The following is a 17157-nucleotide window of genomic DNA, read 5'->3' on the forward strand; positions in this document are numbered from 1 at the left end:
TTTATGTGCAGTTGGCATCTAGTGTGTAATCACTGGATGGATGGATGGATAGATGGATGGATGGATGGACGAACGGACAGTTGATTTCTTCTCTTGCATGAGGAAATACTCGATACCTACTTAATGTACTCCAACAAAGTAACTAAATCAGGTGACTGAACAGGACAAGAAGAAGAGGAATGGTTAAAATGTTGCAAAAGCTTTCATATGGTGTAATTTATAAGAGGTCTGCGTATTTAAAAATAAGTTAGAAAAATTGTGATCGGGTTGAATGGTTAAACACCCCGAAAAGCTCTTTATAAATAATCCCATTTCAGAGCAGTCGTGAGCCCATCAAGTAAACACCGTGAACAAAGCTCACCATCCCAAACTGGAACATAACGGTTTGGACATCAAGTTGTCATTAAAAGTTAATGGTGGCAGGCACATTATAGACCTGGTCGAGGGCAGCAGAACGACGCTGCAGAGGTGGTGGTGTGAGAAAAGGTGAACTAAGTTCGGATAATGGCATTGAGTAGAGACGCCCAGCCCTGTCCCCTCAAAGGCTTTCCTACGACGACTTAGACATTGAGACATGTACGTTTTTGTGTTTAACTTTTGGCTAAATGAGCAGTACGATGGTTAAGACATACATGTGCTCCCTATTAAATCTGCAGTCTTAAAAAAAAAAGCTATGGGGAGTGATCTGCAGGTATCTCTCATGCAGTGAACCAGGATAGCACTCTAAATTCTTTCTCCGGTACTTTAACAAGTACAGAATTACAAGGGTTCCGGTAATAGAAGTGTCACCTTTAGGTTGCATGCTGCTGAACACACAGACTTTTCAAAACACAAGAGTATTTGCAGACTCGGTGGATAGTCTTCAAAACATCAGCACCGTCAAGGATCTTCTTCACAGATAAGTTCTTCTGAGGGCAAAACTGGATGAGAAGTGAGATTCCCTTCAGAAAGATGAAGGCTTTGTTAAACTTAGCCAGTGCTCCCACACAGGAAGATATCTGGAATGTTCGCCCAAGAATAAGCTGTAAAAATGGCTTGTCTGAAGATTTTAGACTCAAAGATCCTTTTGAAAAATCTAATGAAACCATCAACTTCTCTTTCTGGAAAAGTGACCTCTTCCGTGCATGTATAGCTGTCTGTGGGCACATGGAAATACGTACAAGCACACGTGGATTGTGGGCCATACCCTTGTACTCCAGGTTAGCCACTCCTGGTACACCCAGATGCCTTGTGTGTGAAGTGGGAGTAGACACCTTCTATCTCAGATCATCCCGAGTCTCCAGATCAGTCCCTGACCTCACCGCCTCCTTTAGAGCTCACCCAAGGTTTCCTAAGTATCCAGCAGTAGGGCTCCTTTCCTTCTTGGGCTCCTCTCTGGCTTTCCTGTTCTACTCAATAATAATTTAGTTAACTTTCTATCCTCCTGCCAGACATTATTGCTTCCTATAAATTTACTTTTCTCTCCCACGGAGACAGGTTTTAATACCCCAGCTCTCTGTGATGCCAGCAGATGCTCCAGTCTGAAGATTTTATCTCTGAGATTATCTCCTCCAGCAAAGACAGGCCCAGCAGGTCCAGCGGGCAATGGGGAAAACACCACACACTCTCCACTGCCACCCCCGTGAACTCCCATGATGCTCTGCCCCCTGTGATAGCTGGAAGGCTTTTCTAGGTATAGCCTACTTTTGGTTGTTGCTTTGCAGAAAACCTTTCCCAGGATGTTGCCTGGGTTCGGCAGGCCTCTGCTACAAGCCTGACGCTCCCTCCCCCCAAGTTGATCCCTTACACTCACAGGAATGAATCACCCACAAATTATCCTGTGATTTCCACCTGCCCACTGTGCATGTGATACACACACACACACACACACACACACACACACACACACACACACGCATACATGTGTGAATATACAACCACACAGGCATGCACACATGCATTCACAAACCCCCTAAAAAAAATTAAAAGTAATTTTAAAAACTCTTTAAGTTCCCAGCTAATTTGCATCTATAAGAATGTTCCTCATGCCTGAAGCTCAGCATTGAGACCCTTCTGGGGGCTCTGTGGAGCATTTTCTGTAGGCTTCGATCTCCAACAGGCACCGTTGAGAGACAGTGTGTGCTGTGATCACACATGTGGGCTATAGAGATGGGCACAATGGACCAAAGTCCACACTTTGCCATGGCCCTTTCATCTCGCTCAGTTACATAACCGCCAAGCTCTGGTTTCCTGGTCTCTGAAATGGAGAAAACCTTAGTTCTCGTCTCATGGTGGTTTGACCGGGCCACGTTGGTCTGTGTACTTAAGCGCTTAGTGTGCTGTTTATCTGTCCTAAGCACCTGGCAAGTGTCAGTTTATTATCTACAAGGCTGAGAGCAAGCTCATGTATAAAAGATCTGCAAGAGCTCTAAGTCCTAAACACCCTGCTTTCTGCTTTCTGGTGCCCTAATTAGCTCTTGCTGCTACTACAGTGACAAGAGAATTTCTAACAGAGCGCTGTCAATTCTTTCTTCCTGCGATCCCAGGCTCCCAGAGAGGGCAGGACATATTAATCTGCCACACCGCCTTCAGATTTAGCCATGTGACTTAGTTCAATGAGCTGTAGTGGGGCTGATAATGGCCAAGGTTTTAAGTGTGCCTTCACACACTGGGCTTAGGCTCTGGCACAGAGGTCAATGCTGAGAACACCAAGCCCTGGTTAGTCCCTGCAGAACTCTGTGGAGATCACGGAAGCCCCCAGAGCTGCCCCACAACCAGGCTGGACCCAGGCTCCTCTGCCAGCTTCCAGCCAAGTGTAGGCTCCCTGTTGTGGAAACACCTGGAGTGAAAGCAACATTGTTACACAGCTGTAGCTGACTGGTGTAGCCACCTTTTCAGGGGGTCTGCCGGTTCCTGCGTGTCTCCACACTGCTGTATTTGTCTGAAGTTAAATCAGTCACCCACAGAAATCATTGACAGCTCCCTATAGTGAGCATAATGAAGATTAAACTCCACGGTATAGCATTCAAATCTATTCATGTTAGAAACTGGTTGCTTCCCCTCCCCCTCTTTTGCATGTGGCATGCATATGTGGGGGTGGGCATGTGTGAATGCAGGTGGGCGTGTGTGCGTGGGTGAGTGGGTGTGTGGGTGGATGTGGGTATGGGTGTGTGTGTGTTGAGGTTAGCATCAAATATTTTTCTAGATGATTCTCCAACTTATATAGAAGGCAGGGTTTTTTGAAGAACCCAGAGTATCCAATTCTGGCTTACATCTGCACAGTTGCTTATGCAGTTCACCCTTCCTTTCCTTGATCTTGTTTTTTTCTTTGTAGCATAGGCTGACCTCAAACGTCCAATCCTTCTGCCTTAGCCTCTTGACTGCTAGGGTTATGTGCATGCAGCGTCCTGTCTGGCCTCGAAGATTGTCCATTGCCCCTCAGAGTCTAACCTCTACTCCATACTTTATAAAGCTAAAACGACTGACTTCCAAGGCAAAAATCAATAATACAGTCTTATTTTTTAAAGCACTTTTATTTATCTGTATTGTGTGCGCATGTGGTGGTTAGAGGGAAACTAGCAGGAAACAGTTCTCTCCTTCCACCATGAAGGCCCCTGGGGATCTGGCCAACACAGTGTGCTGAAGCTATTTATGTATGCACATGAATACACGTGCCTGTTTGTCTTTCTGCCATCTATCTCCTCTTAGCTATCACATGCATTCCCAGAAACAAAGGCTGTGTTCCTGGTGTTCCGTCTAACCATGACTAACCAATCACACACAGGTGTCCTGTGTCCCCCACCCCACTCCCCAACCCCGACCTGATATTCGAACGTTTCTTCTACTCGCCACTGTACAGTGTAATCTCCCAGCCCCAGAAAGCCTTTAGTTCTTTGAAATTTCCAAAGCCTTTGGGCCCCTAACTGTGCATCAAGGCACTGTGGTCATGAACCCGCCAGAGGCTCTGTGGAAGACATTTTGGTTTTTCGAGAGATATGCCAATACTTAGTGTCTGTCGTATACCATAAAATCTTTACCTTGAAGTTGTTGACAGTCTCAGCGTTACGGGACAAACGTTCTCTGAAATGACATCGGCTCTTGATAACGCTGGGTTTTCGACATTCTTTACAAAGAAAAGACTATGTGGCAATTAGTATGGAGAAGGAAAATGGCCGTGGGGGGTCAGAACTGGAGCTCCTGCTGGACCGGGACCCCATGTGATGATCAATGGAATCCACCTGCTCTGAGTAAACTCGTGTTGTGGTTACCGCTTGGTGTCAAGTGAAGGTAGCAACTTAGCTGTCAGGACCCGGCAGCTGCTTATTACGTTGTTGGGACCTAATTAGCCCCAGAGATACCATTCAAAAGTCACCAAGACAAAAGGTTCAGGAAACTGAGAAGGTTCGGGAACGTCTGCCGCATGGCGTGTCACCCTTCCAGATCTTTCCCCACGACAAGTTCACACCTGGGATGCTCAGGACCATCTGGTAAACTCGGGTTTGTGCTTCACAGGGAAGAGCTGAGATTCAGGCTCCCTCAAGACATCTGGCTTTCCCAGGTTAGTGCTGGGGAAAGGATGAAAGGATGGGAGCATCCCCGCCCAGCACCTGCTTCCCAGGGATGCCGGCATCTCTGACAGCAGGCTGGGGAGAGTGAAGCTCATCAAACATGAAAGCTTTGCCCATTTGTGGAAAATGTTTCCAAGAAAAAAACCCCAGAGCCATGTTGACTGATGTCTTTCTCTCAGACCTGTTGATGGATCTGTCAACAAACCCAGACTTAAAATTCTCCCCAGCTCCTCTCCCCACAAGTGACCAGCATTTTCACCTGATTTGTCTTGAAGGCTTCTTGGTTGAGGTCTTCGCCTGGGCCCTTCTTCAGTTTTTCTTTCTACTCAACATGCACAGGGATACTCTAGAATATAGACCAAGGCATTCTACTTTAAAACAAAACAAAACAACAACAACAACAACAACAACAACAACAAAACAAAAACATAAAAAGTCAAAGGTTGTGTGGAGGGAGGTCCACAGATACATTGGTTGTGTAACTTCTCTCACTGCGCATGCCCGCTGGCAGTCCTCGGGGCGGACACAGTCCATCCTCTAACTGCGCATGCCCACTGGCGATCTCCCCACAGGGTGGATACGGTCCAGCCTTTAGCCTTTTGCACCTCAGGATGCCTCTTCCCAGAGCGTCTTCCACAGGGTGCTCCCACACCTTCGTCAGGTTTCACCACTAGCACCTCTCTTCAGTGAAGCCGTCCCTCACCAAACGGCACTGTCTGTTTTGTGCCCTGAATGTGCATACCATGATAAAACGAAACTTTAAAAAGAAGAGGGAAGAGGGAAGCCAGCAGTCGCCGACACTACCGAGAGAAGCTAAAAGTTCTAAGGAAATACAGTTCCTATGATAAAATGGAACTTTGGGATCGTCTAGAGAGAGAGATGTCACGGCTGCTTGCTGCAGAGCTGTGTGTAGGACGAGCCTGTACGTACCAACTAGGTTAAATGTGAAAAGGGAATTTAAAAAACTGTTTTGGCAAGGATTCTGGCCAGTTTAAAAAAACACACTTATCGAGTGAGGTAAATTATTAAGAGTCTAAAAGAGTCACCTTAAATTTTACACTAAGGGGAAAAGCACACGCTGGGACGGTGTGGGATAGACAATTCCAAGTAAAATAAAAGAGAAGCTCAGGAAACTCTCACTCCTCCTATGCGTTCCTCGACACAAGCTGAACTCATCCGTGAAGAGGAAGCCTCAGTTGAGAGAATACCTCCATCATATGGCCTGTAGGAAAGTCTGCGGGGCATTTTTTTTTAATTATTAATGATCGATGTGGAAGAGCCCAGCCTGGTCCTAGGCAAACTGATCGAGCCAGGGGGAGCAAGCCAGTCCCTCGTCCGTGCCTCTGCTTTGGTTCCTGTCTTGAATTCCCGCTCTGACTTCCCCTCATGATTAGGATGCATGGGCCAAATAAATCCTTTCCTCCCCTCGTTGCTTTTGGTCAGTGTTTTACCACAGGAACAGAAATCTAACCAAGACACCATTTTAAACCCATGGTGTCTGGAGGAAGGGTGCGAAGTAGCATTGTTCCACACAGCCACTCAGGGACCTGCTGGGCGTTGATTGACACATAGGCAGCAAATGGGAGGAAACAGTCCCAGGGTTCCTCAGAGTGGCTTAACGCAAAGGAGCATATGACTGCTGCCTGCATCCCATTGGCCAGGCAGTTGGGAATGCCCTCCTCTGAGGAGGACACCGGGCTCCTGCACCAGCTGCCACTTCCTTCTCTGCCATGATGGTTCCCTCCATGTGATTTTCAAAGCCAAGGTTCCCCTGCGCGTTGATTACAGCACTATGTATGTGTATGTGTGTATGTATGTGTGTATGAGTGTATTCTGCTGATTGTTTATATATGTGTATATATGCATGCATGTATGTATGTGCATGCTTATATGTATATCTGTGTATGTGTGTATAGGTATGTGTATGTACATGTGTATATGTGTGTATGTATATGTGTGTATGTATATACACATGTGTGTATGTGTGTGTATGTACATGTATATGTGTGCATGTATATACACATGTGCATGTGTGTATGTATGTGTATGTACATGTGTATATGTATATACACATGTGCGTGTGTGCATGTGTGTATGTATGTGTATGTACATGTGTATGTGTATGTATATATACATGTGCATGTGTGTATATGTATGTGTATGTACATGTGTGTATGTATGTATATAGATGTGTGTGTGTGTGTGTGTGTGTGTGTGTGTGTGTGAATTGGTGAAGACTAAACCCAAGGTCTGACACACGCTGAGCAAGCACTTCCTATCTCCAGCCCTTAGTATTGATTATTGTTCAGTGCTCATATCAAAAACTTCATAATGTTAAGAACTAGGTCTTTTAAACAAATAAAAATACATGCAAATTTTTTAAACTATCTCTCATGTTGTATCCAAAAGGTTTCTACAAAGGCCTCTGTGTCCTACTATTCAGCAACATATCCGAGAAATCTTTCCATGGTCACTCCTAGCAAGCTTCCTCGTTCTTCATTTCAGCCGTGTGATATTCCACTGTGTGGGTGTTTGGTAATGTATCTAGCAAAGGAACATCCCACAATCCCCTTTGCTCAGTGTAGTATTTGATATGTAAGAAATTCTTTATAACGCCCTCGGGAGAGGAAGTATGACGGCAGCAGGATCTCAGCAGGAAGGAGGTATCGTGAGCAGAGGTGCAGAGATCAGACCCGTAGACCTGGACTCCGGACACCAGCACACGTGCGGTTAAGTGTGCATGGTCTCCTGAGGAGTCAATGGACTCGGAGATGTGGACTCTGTTGGCTTTTGGGTTTGAGGCAGGATCTTCCTGTGGGTCCCAGGCTGGCCACAAATTCAGAATCTTCCTGCTTTGGCCTCTGCAGGGCTAAATGCAGATTTTGATAACAAACTCTTAATACCACTGTAAGACCCCAGGGACGGCACAGCGGTGTGTCTGTCAGGGAGGGGGGAGGGGGAATGGCATACCAGTGTGTCTGTCAGGAGGGCTGGTGTGGCCATGTGTCTGTCCAGGGAGATGGCACAGTAACATGTCTGTCCAGGGAGATACTTTTAACAAGGACAATTTTAAATGGATCTGGACGAGAGAAAGAGCAGAGGAAAACAGCTCTCTGTTCTGACTTTTTATGCTGACTTGGATATTTTATAAGCTTGGTTTGGTCTTACCTTTGCTCTTTATGGTGTAGGTGTTCCAAGTCCTTTTACAGGAATTACAGGCTTGAAGAGGTTAAGTGTACCATGCATGGCTAGAGAGCAATGAACTGGAAACATTAAATAAACCTAAGCTGGGCAGCAGCTCACACCTTCAATCCCAGCATTCAGCAGGTGACTCTCTGTGAGTTCAAGGCCAGCCTGGTCTACACAGAAAGTTCCAGGTCAGCCAAAGTTATATATATATACATTACATAGTAATATATATATATATATATATATATATATTACATAGTGTGTGTGTGTGTGTGTGTGTGTGTGTGTGTGAAGTTATCTCACTGCAAGCAGACTCATAACGCTAGTAAGAATGGATGACTAAGGTTTCAGGAATTTTGTGAGCATCTTGCTTTACATAGTCTTACTAAGGAAATGATACAAACTTAGATTTTAGCAAATTCTATAGAAGGTCGTAAACACTACCAAATTGTCTCTTCCTGGTCACTCTTCCTGTCCTCGCTGTTGATAATCCTTTCATGTCTGTGTGAGACATCTGTGCACCTGTGCATGCATGTATGTGTGCACATGTGTTCATGTGTTGGTGTGTTGCATGTGTCGGTGTGTGAGGAATGCCATACAATGGTATCACTCTTCATCCCTCCCCACCTCCACCTTCAGGAAGGTCATACTGAGAGATTGAGATTGGCCACGCCCCTAAGGCTTGCAGCACTTGCTACAAAACAGGTTCGACCTATTGTCTGTCAGCTCTCACAATACAAAGAAGGTAATGAGAAATAGTAATAATGCAGGAACGTGCCCGTGCCTCCTCTCTACGGCTGTTACATTTGCATACTGTAGAAGCACCATGGAAATATCCACTATCTCTGTTTCCACGCTGCTCTTTCTCATGGAAGTAGATAAAATATCAGCCAGGTCATGTCAGATATGTGCTAACTCTCATTTCCAACCACAGAATTGGTGAAGCTCAGGAAAGAATCTTAAAAACGTTGTTAAGAATCAACCGACCAGGGGTTGGGGATTTAGCTCAGTGGTAGAGCACTTGCCTAGGAAGCGCAAGGCCCTGGGTTCGGTCCCCAGCTCCAAAAAAAGAACCAAAAAAAAAAAAAAAAAAAAAAGAATCAACCGACCTGGGGGTTGGGGATTAGCTCAGTGGTAGAGCGCTTGCCTAGGAAGCGCAAGGCCCTGGGTTCGGTCCCCAGCTCCTAAAAAAAGAACCAAAAAAAAAAAAAAGAATCAACCGACCACTCATTTATCTCAGAGTATTATACAGTTTGTGTAAATCGCCTGTCACACATGTGTTCTGTGTACATCGTCTATTGCTCATATGTTCTGAGTACCTAATCTATTGCACATGTGTTCTGTGTATATCATCTGTAGCTCGTGTTTTGTGTACATAGTCTGTTGAACACATGTTCTGTATACATTGTCTGTTACACATATGTTCTGTGTACCTAACCCATTGCACATGTGTTCTGTGTACATTGTCTGTTACATATATGTCCGATGTACATGGTCTTTCACATCGTCTGTTGCCCATATGTTCTGTGTACATCATTTTTTACACATGTGTTCTGTGGCCCCCCAATGGAAGATATGAATGAACAGCTGCTCACCCCAGACAGGGGACTGATGGCAAACAAAGGCATGGGTCCACCAACATCGAACCAGATGATCAAGGAGTTTTATTGGAGTTACAGGAGTGTGTGTGTGAGCTACTTACAAGAGTGGAAATAACTCAAAGACATTGTGGGTATGCACAAATTTAAAAGTTTTCTATTACACTTAAGGATTGTGCACACACACACACACACCCCTTCCATTACATGTATGCAAGTCTGATGACAGCTCGTGGGAGTTGGTTCTCTCCTTCCACTATGTGGAATTCAGGTCCTCAAGACTGACAGCAGGTACCTTAGTCTGGGCCATCCTTCTGGTCCTCACGTGCTTTATGTCAGTGAGTATAAGTATAATAAGTACAATTACTACTTATACTACACTAATAATATATTATTAGATACTTAATATAGTCTATATTATACTATATATTATGCTTAATATATACTTAATATAATTATATATTATACTTAATATATAAAGTATAATTATGTCATTATATTATATTAAATATATACTATGTGCTAATATACACTAATTAAATATTATCCTCATAATAATAAGCATAATAATCCTGTGTTAAAGGAAAATGTTTGTAATAAGTTACCGCTGTGATCTTTGGGGAAGGCAGCACCATACATCACAGCAAGAGCTCATGACAAGGAAACTCACCCCAAGGCTCCTACAATTCTCACCAAGGGCACACTCACCTTGACTCCCCCCTCTCCCTTCCCGGCCTAAGCCCCACTGGCTGTACCCACAGTCCTCCATGCCTGTTGTCTGCCCCACCCCTCTGCTCCACCCCTCCCATCTTCCTGCCTTTGTCCCCTACAAGATGGGAACTTCTGATGTGTTTCCCACTTTTTGTTTTCATTTTTATTTTGTTTTGCTTTGCTTTGTTCGAGACGCCACGTAGACCAGGCTAGCCTTGAACTCACAGAGATGCTCCTGCCTCCTGAGTGCGGAGAATACATATGTATACAACCGTGCTTGCTAATTTTTCTTTTTTAAAAACTGTTAACAGCAAAGAAAGATTCAAGGACTTACCCTCCTTTTCTCATGGGGATTATAAACATGGTTAACCAATCAGCTAATGAGAAGTTTTCTTTATGGAACTATTCCAGTCAATGAAGAAGGGATGTTGGAGTTAAAACGATAGCATTATCTTCTAAAGAACTAGGAATACATTGGATGGCATCACTGACCACCAAAGGAGACACAACCATGTATTATCATCTCAGTCTAAGAGAGCCCTGCCTTCAACCAGCCAGGTCCTGAGAGCAGAAATGGTCCGTTTGTCCCAGGGTTATTGCAGGGGAAAGAGGAAGGGACTGAAAGGAACTTGACGTTTGGAGAGAGGGCTCAGCAGGTAGGTGTACTTCCTGCAGCTGCAGAGGATCACAGTTCAGGACCCAGCACCCATATGGCAGCTCACAACTGTCTGTAACCCCGGTTCCAGGGGGTCCAGTGCCACCTTCTGGCCTCTACAGGCACTGCACATACATGCAGACCAGGCTGTCCTCAAACTCAGAGATGCACCTGCCTCGGTCTCAAGAGTGTTCAAATTAAAGGTGTGCACCACCATGCCTGGCCAGAGTCAAGAAGTACTTAAAAATATGACAAGGGATGTTCTTAAGACCCAGGAACTTGGCCTTCCCCTAGCATTAATTAATTAATTGATTGGCTGATTAAATTAATTGATCTGGGCTATGGGAAACATAAATGTCTAAATTAAATTATTGCTTAAGCTTTAATTAACGACTAAGGAGAATCGTGTAGCCCATTGACTAAACCTAGAATCCAAAGTCCACGATAAACAATTACTGGCTAAATAAATATGGAAAAATTAACATGTTTTAGGAATAAGTATTTTTTTTTTTTGGTTCTTTTTTTCGGAGCTGGGGGCCGAACCCAGGGCCTTGCGCCTCCTAGGTAAGCGCTCTACCACTGAGCTAAATCCCCAGCCCCAGGAATAAGTATTTTAAAGCAACTGTTTTGCAATTATACAGACAGCCATGTGTTGCTATTAAATTTCCTCTATTTTAATCCCAGCACTTAAGAGGTAGAACTGGGAAGGCCAGGCTAGCCAGCCCCAGCTGTGTAACAAGTCTAAGGTCAGCCTGGGCTACACACTCACCACACACATACTGAATTTGATTACTATAAGGTGGGGAGGGAAGCATATCCCCACTTAAGAAATGTACATTGGTGCAATCAGTAATCAAAGAACATGTTGCATACAATCTACTCTCTCAGAATGCTTAGAAAAACCTCACTTGAGTCTCTACAGGAACATCTGCATACAAAAGAGACCAGAGAGAACGACAGGGAAAACACAGCAAAATGTTCGCCCGAGTTCTCTTAACTATTTTGCAATTTCTCTGTAAATTTGAAACTATTTCAAAGCTTTCCAAGACCTTAAAAGGTGGCCGTCGAGACAGCTCAGAGGTTCGAGGCACTTGTCCCCAAGCCTAATGACCCCTGGATGACATGTGGACCCATGGGGTAGAAGGAGAGAGCCAATGTCTGCAGCATGCCCTTTGATCTCTACACACATGTGTTTAAAAAAAAAAAAAAAGTGTGGAGCTGGAGAGATGGCTCAGTGGTTAAGAGCAGCACTGACTGCTCTTCCAGAGGTCCTGAGTTCAATTCCCAGCAACCACATGGTGGCTCACAACCATCTGTGATGAAATCTGATGCCCTCTTCTGGTGTGTCTGAAGACAGCTACAGTGTACTTACACATAAATAAATAAATTTTCTTTTAAAAAAAGTGTGAAGAAATATTCAGAAGGTCAAGAATTGTAGTTAGCCAGAGACACTGCCAATCAGAGTCAAATGTGAACACAAGCTGAAAACCAGGGGAGTCCTTTTTGTGGGAGTCCTTAGTGCGGCCCCACCATGGGCCAGACAAGAAGGCCACGTGGTTCCAAAAGACATGATGATGTGCCAAATGCCCAAAGCCACTGTGGCAGGACCGAGGCTCAGGTCCCTTCAGTCACTCTGCAGAGCCATGTTGGAAAACATCTGTCCGGGACAGCTGCTGTGCTTGTGCCTTCTATGCTGAACTACACACGGAAGTCTGAACCAACCATCTGGGGTAGAACTGGAGGAAACCATAAACCTCAACGGGGGGAAAAGAAAATCCTGATTACTAATGTAAAATTGGCATTCTATTTAGTTACGAGCGCAGTCAATACACTCTGTAGAATTAGCAGTCCCGAATCTCCCCCCACAAAATCCCGCCGATCCCACCACACCATGGCACAGTTGCGCCAGACACTGTAGCGTGTCTGTATTGGTGCCTCCTATGACCCGGAAGTCAAGACAGACCCTGAGCTGGGGGTGTTGAGCTGCCAGCACAGGCTGTGCTCTTGGCCGGCGCTCAGGACTCATTGTGGAAGGGATTGACACTAACTTTGTCCACATTCACTCTCTGGGAACTCAAAGACCCAAAAGAAATACTGGAGGACGAGGAAGGGGACACAAACTTTCTTGGAAATAGAAGGCGCCCTGATCTTCCCTATTCCGCAGCCGCCACTTGGCCTCTCCCATCTGCCATTGCGCTCCCTTGGCGAGCTCACTTCCTCCCTCACAGTGTCAGGCAGGAGACGCCAGGCACCGAGGAACACACTATTCTTTGGTGTGGTTTCAGACATCCTGTTTCTCTGTGACAACTGTCACTAACGCAGGGGTCTAGTTTCCCAGCTCGGGCAGTTTATTCCCAAGCTGTGTCTGAATTCCCAACCTGGGCGGCAGGGGACAGGGCTGCTGGGTGTCAAGATACGCAGGCTGGGCAGGATCCGAAGCTGGGGGTCAGAAGGTCAGGAGCAGCAAGAGCGGAAAATCCCCTCTGGGTGAGTGGAGTCAAAGCCTGTGGTGAGCTGACATCAGCTCACAGCTGCTGCTCTGCTGTGCACCTCTCACTAGGTCTGCTCTGCCCGGACCCATGACCGGCCGCTGACCCACTGTGCATGGTCTGAATGCCAACTGTCTTCCCTCTGAGGGTCCTGTTTGTCCATTCTTCTGCCCGCGGGATACTATGGAGACCTATCTCCAGAACAGAACAGGCTCTCCTATCAGCAGCCTCTACTCAACAGGGCCTTCGGTGGCTGCTGCTGCAGCTGATAGAAAATGGCCGCTATGGCTCCCACACCAGTCAGCAGGCAGGGAGGAGGATCGAGGCCTGACCCTTTACTCCTCCATGGACGAGAACCTGGAGTGGATCACAGCGTTTCTTCTCATAATCTATCGCCAAGATGGAAGTGTGCGTATCTGTGTGTGTACAGTCTGTGTGGATCTGTAATCCCGGCACTTGGGAAGCGGAAGCAGAAAGGGTCATGAGTTCAAAGTCAGCCTAGGGGCTAGGTAGCATGTCCCAAAAGTCCGAAGTAGATGATAACCTAAGCCCAAAGCATCCTCAAGAACTTAGTCAGCAGTCAACCCTTACTGCTGATTGGCTGGGAGAGGAGGGCTACCTGTGACCTCACCCAGAGCTGTACACTGTACTTTGGGAGGATGGGAAGTAGGGAATGAAGACTCAAAAAACCTGCCGGGTCTGGGAGGTGACTCAGTAAGGCGCTCGCCACACGAGCACGAGGACCTGAGTTATAGCTCCAAACCCCATAGGCATGCTGGTTGTGGTTGCCACCTGTGGTGGTTTGAACGAGAATGGCGCCATGGGCCGCTTAGTCATCGGTTGGTAAACTGGGAAAGATCAGAGATGTGGCCTTGTTGGAGGAGGTGTGACACTGAGAGTGGACTTGGAGATTTCAAAACACCACACCAGGTCCAGCCTCTGTGCCTCTGTGTCTCTGTGTCTGTGTCTGTGTCTGTGTCTGTGTCTGTGTCTGTGTCTCTGTGTCTGTCTCTCTCTGTGTCTCTGCATCTCTGCATCTCTGCATCTCTGAGTCTCTCTCTCTCCCTCTCTCTCCCTCTCTCTCTCTCTCTCTCTCTGCTCTCTCTCTCTCTCTCTCTCTCTCTCTCTCTCTCTCTCATGCACCTGCTGGTGCTGCCAATCAGGATGTAGCTCTCAGCTAGCTACTTCTCCAGCCCTACGCCTGCCTGCATCCCACCATGCTCCCCGCCATGGTAATGGACTAACTGTCAGAAATTATAAAAAACCTCCAGCTAATGCCTTCCTTTCTAGGAGTTGTCTTGGTCACGGTGTCTCTTCACAGCAACAGAACAGTGACCAAAACATCACCCAGCGCTGGGGAGGTGAAAACAGGCTCCCAGGTGCTCCCTGGCCTGCCAGCATCATCTATGTTGTGAGCCTCAGGCCAATGAGATGCTCTGCTCCAAAAAAAAAAAAAAAAAAAAAAAAAAAAAAACTAAACACACACATATACAAGTACACACACACATGTACACACACGTGTACACACATGTAGACACATGCACACACATGTACACACATGTAAACACGTGCATACACATGTAAATAAATAAGGTCATCGATCTGTAGTGGCAGAGCGTAAGGAAGGGCTCCCAAGACTCAAAGGTAGGATGGGAACGTGATTTAGTAACAGAACAATTGCCTAGCTTGTGTGAGATCCTGGGTTCAATCCTTATTACTAAACGAAAAAATGAGTGCCATGACTTAGACGCTGTTTGTTCCCCGAGAATTTGTGTGTTTAGGGACTAGGGACTCTATTTGCAGGAGGGGATATTGGACCTTGGAAAGGATCAATGCATTTCCACTGGAGCTGGTGGTGCCTGCAAGAGGGGTTGTTGTTATGAAAGGCTGAGCCTGGTCTGCATGGGTCCCTGACTTCCTGATGGCCTGGCCCCAGTTATGTCCTATCACCACCACCTGTCATATGGTGACAGCCAACGGGGAGCCCTTTTTGCAGTCTGGGGCATGCTGTTAGGATTTCCAGCCTCTGTGGAAGTCACCAACTTAACTGGATCTGGGATCACCTCAAAGGCAAGCAGGTTGGCGGCTCATAGGGATTTTCTGGCCCTGGTTATTTAAAATGAGAGGAGCCACCCGAGCCTTCTGCCGGCAGCCACACACGATGAGGTCCGACACGCAAAGCTTGGCTCCTGCCTACTTTCCTTGTCCTGGCTGGTGAGATGGCTCATCCTGAGGCTACCGCCGCTGCCGCCACCTCGGTACCACTGGCTACCGCTGGAATCCATACCTGCTGGCACAACGCAAGCTTCTTTAAGCTGCCAATGTAGATGAAGACCAGCAGCTCGCCAGGAGACCTTTAAGCCGGATTGGGGATGCTGAGGTCCCTTTAATATATATCAACTCTATGAGTTCTGTTACTCCAGAGAACCCAATGGCCATTGTCAACCTGACATAGAATTCCCCGGGGGCATGGCCTCTGGACCTGTCTGTGGGAGTGTCTTGATTGCTTTAATGAGGTGGCAAGACATGTCCCCTGACATGTTGGCACCGTGCCCTGGTTTGCATCTCAGACTCTGGGATGGTGAGGTGGGACTGAGCTCAGCTTTTGCTCAGGGGCCTCAGCTTCTTGACTGTGATTGGCTCCAGCTGCTGAGGCTCCTCCCCCTACTCCCCACCCCCGCCATGATAGACCGAATAACTTTGAACTGTGAGCTAAAAAGAAGCCCTTCCCTAAGTTCCTTCTATCAAGGCATTTGATCGCAGCAAAAGGGAAATGAACTCAGTCAGCCTCCGCCTCTGCATGCTTACAAACCTCTTTTCTTTATAAAGTTAGCCTGCCTCGGGCGTTTCGTTCTATCAACAGAAAGCGTACTGATGATGTCAAAGAGACATGCAGACCAACTTGAAAACGCTCCCAACGACTGAAGCTAAAATATTTTAGGCAATGCATGGCGAGGTAGTTGGTAAGAGCCCCAAATATAGTCTATAAAGGGATCCACATTGGTAAAAATTAATGATTTAACAAATAGATGAGAGCAAGAAGCGAATTTTTCTTAAAGCTAAATTACAGAGGGATATACAACCTCCTCTCGGAGGTGGAATTTGTGTCCCTCCATTTAAGTGTGGGACCGACTCACATCCAAATACATCATGGAAGGTAATGATTGCACCAGGGAGACACTTGGCAAACCCTGTGTGGGCCAGAAGTTAGCGTTACCAGCGATGCTGTGTGGTGTCATCTCCCTGATAGGATACAATGAATGGGGCACTTAACTTCTGGGTTGCTCTTCCTCGAGCCCTCCCCTAAGCCTGAGAAAAATGTCAGGTAGACCTAAACAAAGGGACATTCTGCAAACCCCTGCACCTGAAATGCTTTCACTGGGAAAGAAGTCAGAAACGGGGTGGGGGGGTGAGGGGTGGCGCTTTGCTACCTCCTGTGCTAACCACTGCTCCTGGGGTTCCCCAAGCTGCACTACATACACCGCCCCCTCTCAAGCCAACCAAGAGCATAGGGGGACGAGAGGACTGAGAAACTGTCACGAGCCAGGTGGCCACAGGAATGGATAATAAATGCTAATTTAAATTGAATCCATAAACTACAAAAACTCCCGGAATCCAAATAAATTCTAGAGGTGCTCGTTGGTACCACCCGTGCTTCCTTGGTTTCAACAGAACTGTTATGCAAAACACTCGGGGAAATTAGGGAACTCTATAGTCTTTATAACCCTTCTGTAAATCCAAAATTATCGCCCCCCAAAGTTTATTACTAGATATGTATGTGTTTGGCATGCATGACGTTTGGGAACATAGAGGACTGTGATGGCGTTGAGGGTGAAATTGTAAAATAAGGAAGGAAATTGGTCTTCAGCATGCAGGGTTGTTTGTTGGACTTGGTAAGTCCCAGTGACCCCCAGATTTTTTTACATTAACCATACTAAAGCGCTCTCACATCCTGTGTTAAGTCCAAT

This window comes from Rattus rattus, chromosome 1 (genome assembly GCF_011064425.1).
Source record: "Rattus rattus isolate New Zealand chromosome 1, Rrattus_CSIRO_v1, whole genome shotgun sequence".
Lineage (NCBI taxonomy): Eukaryota > Metazoa > Chordata > Mammalia > Rodentia > Muridae > Rattus > Rattus rattus.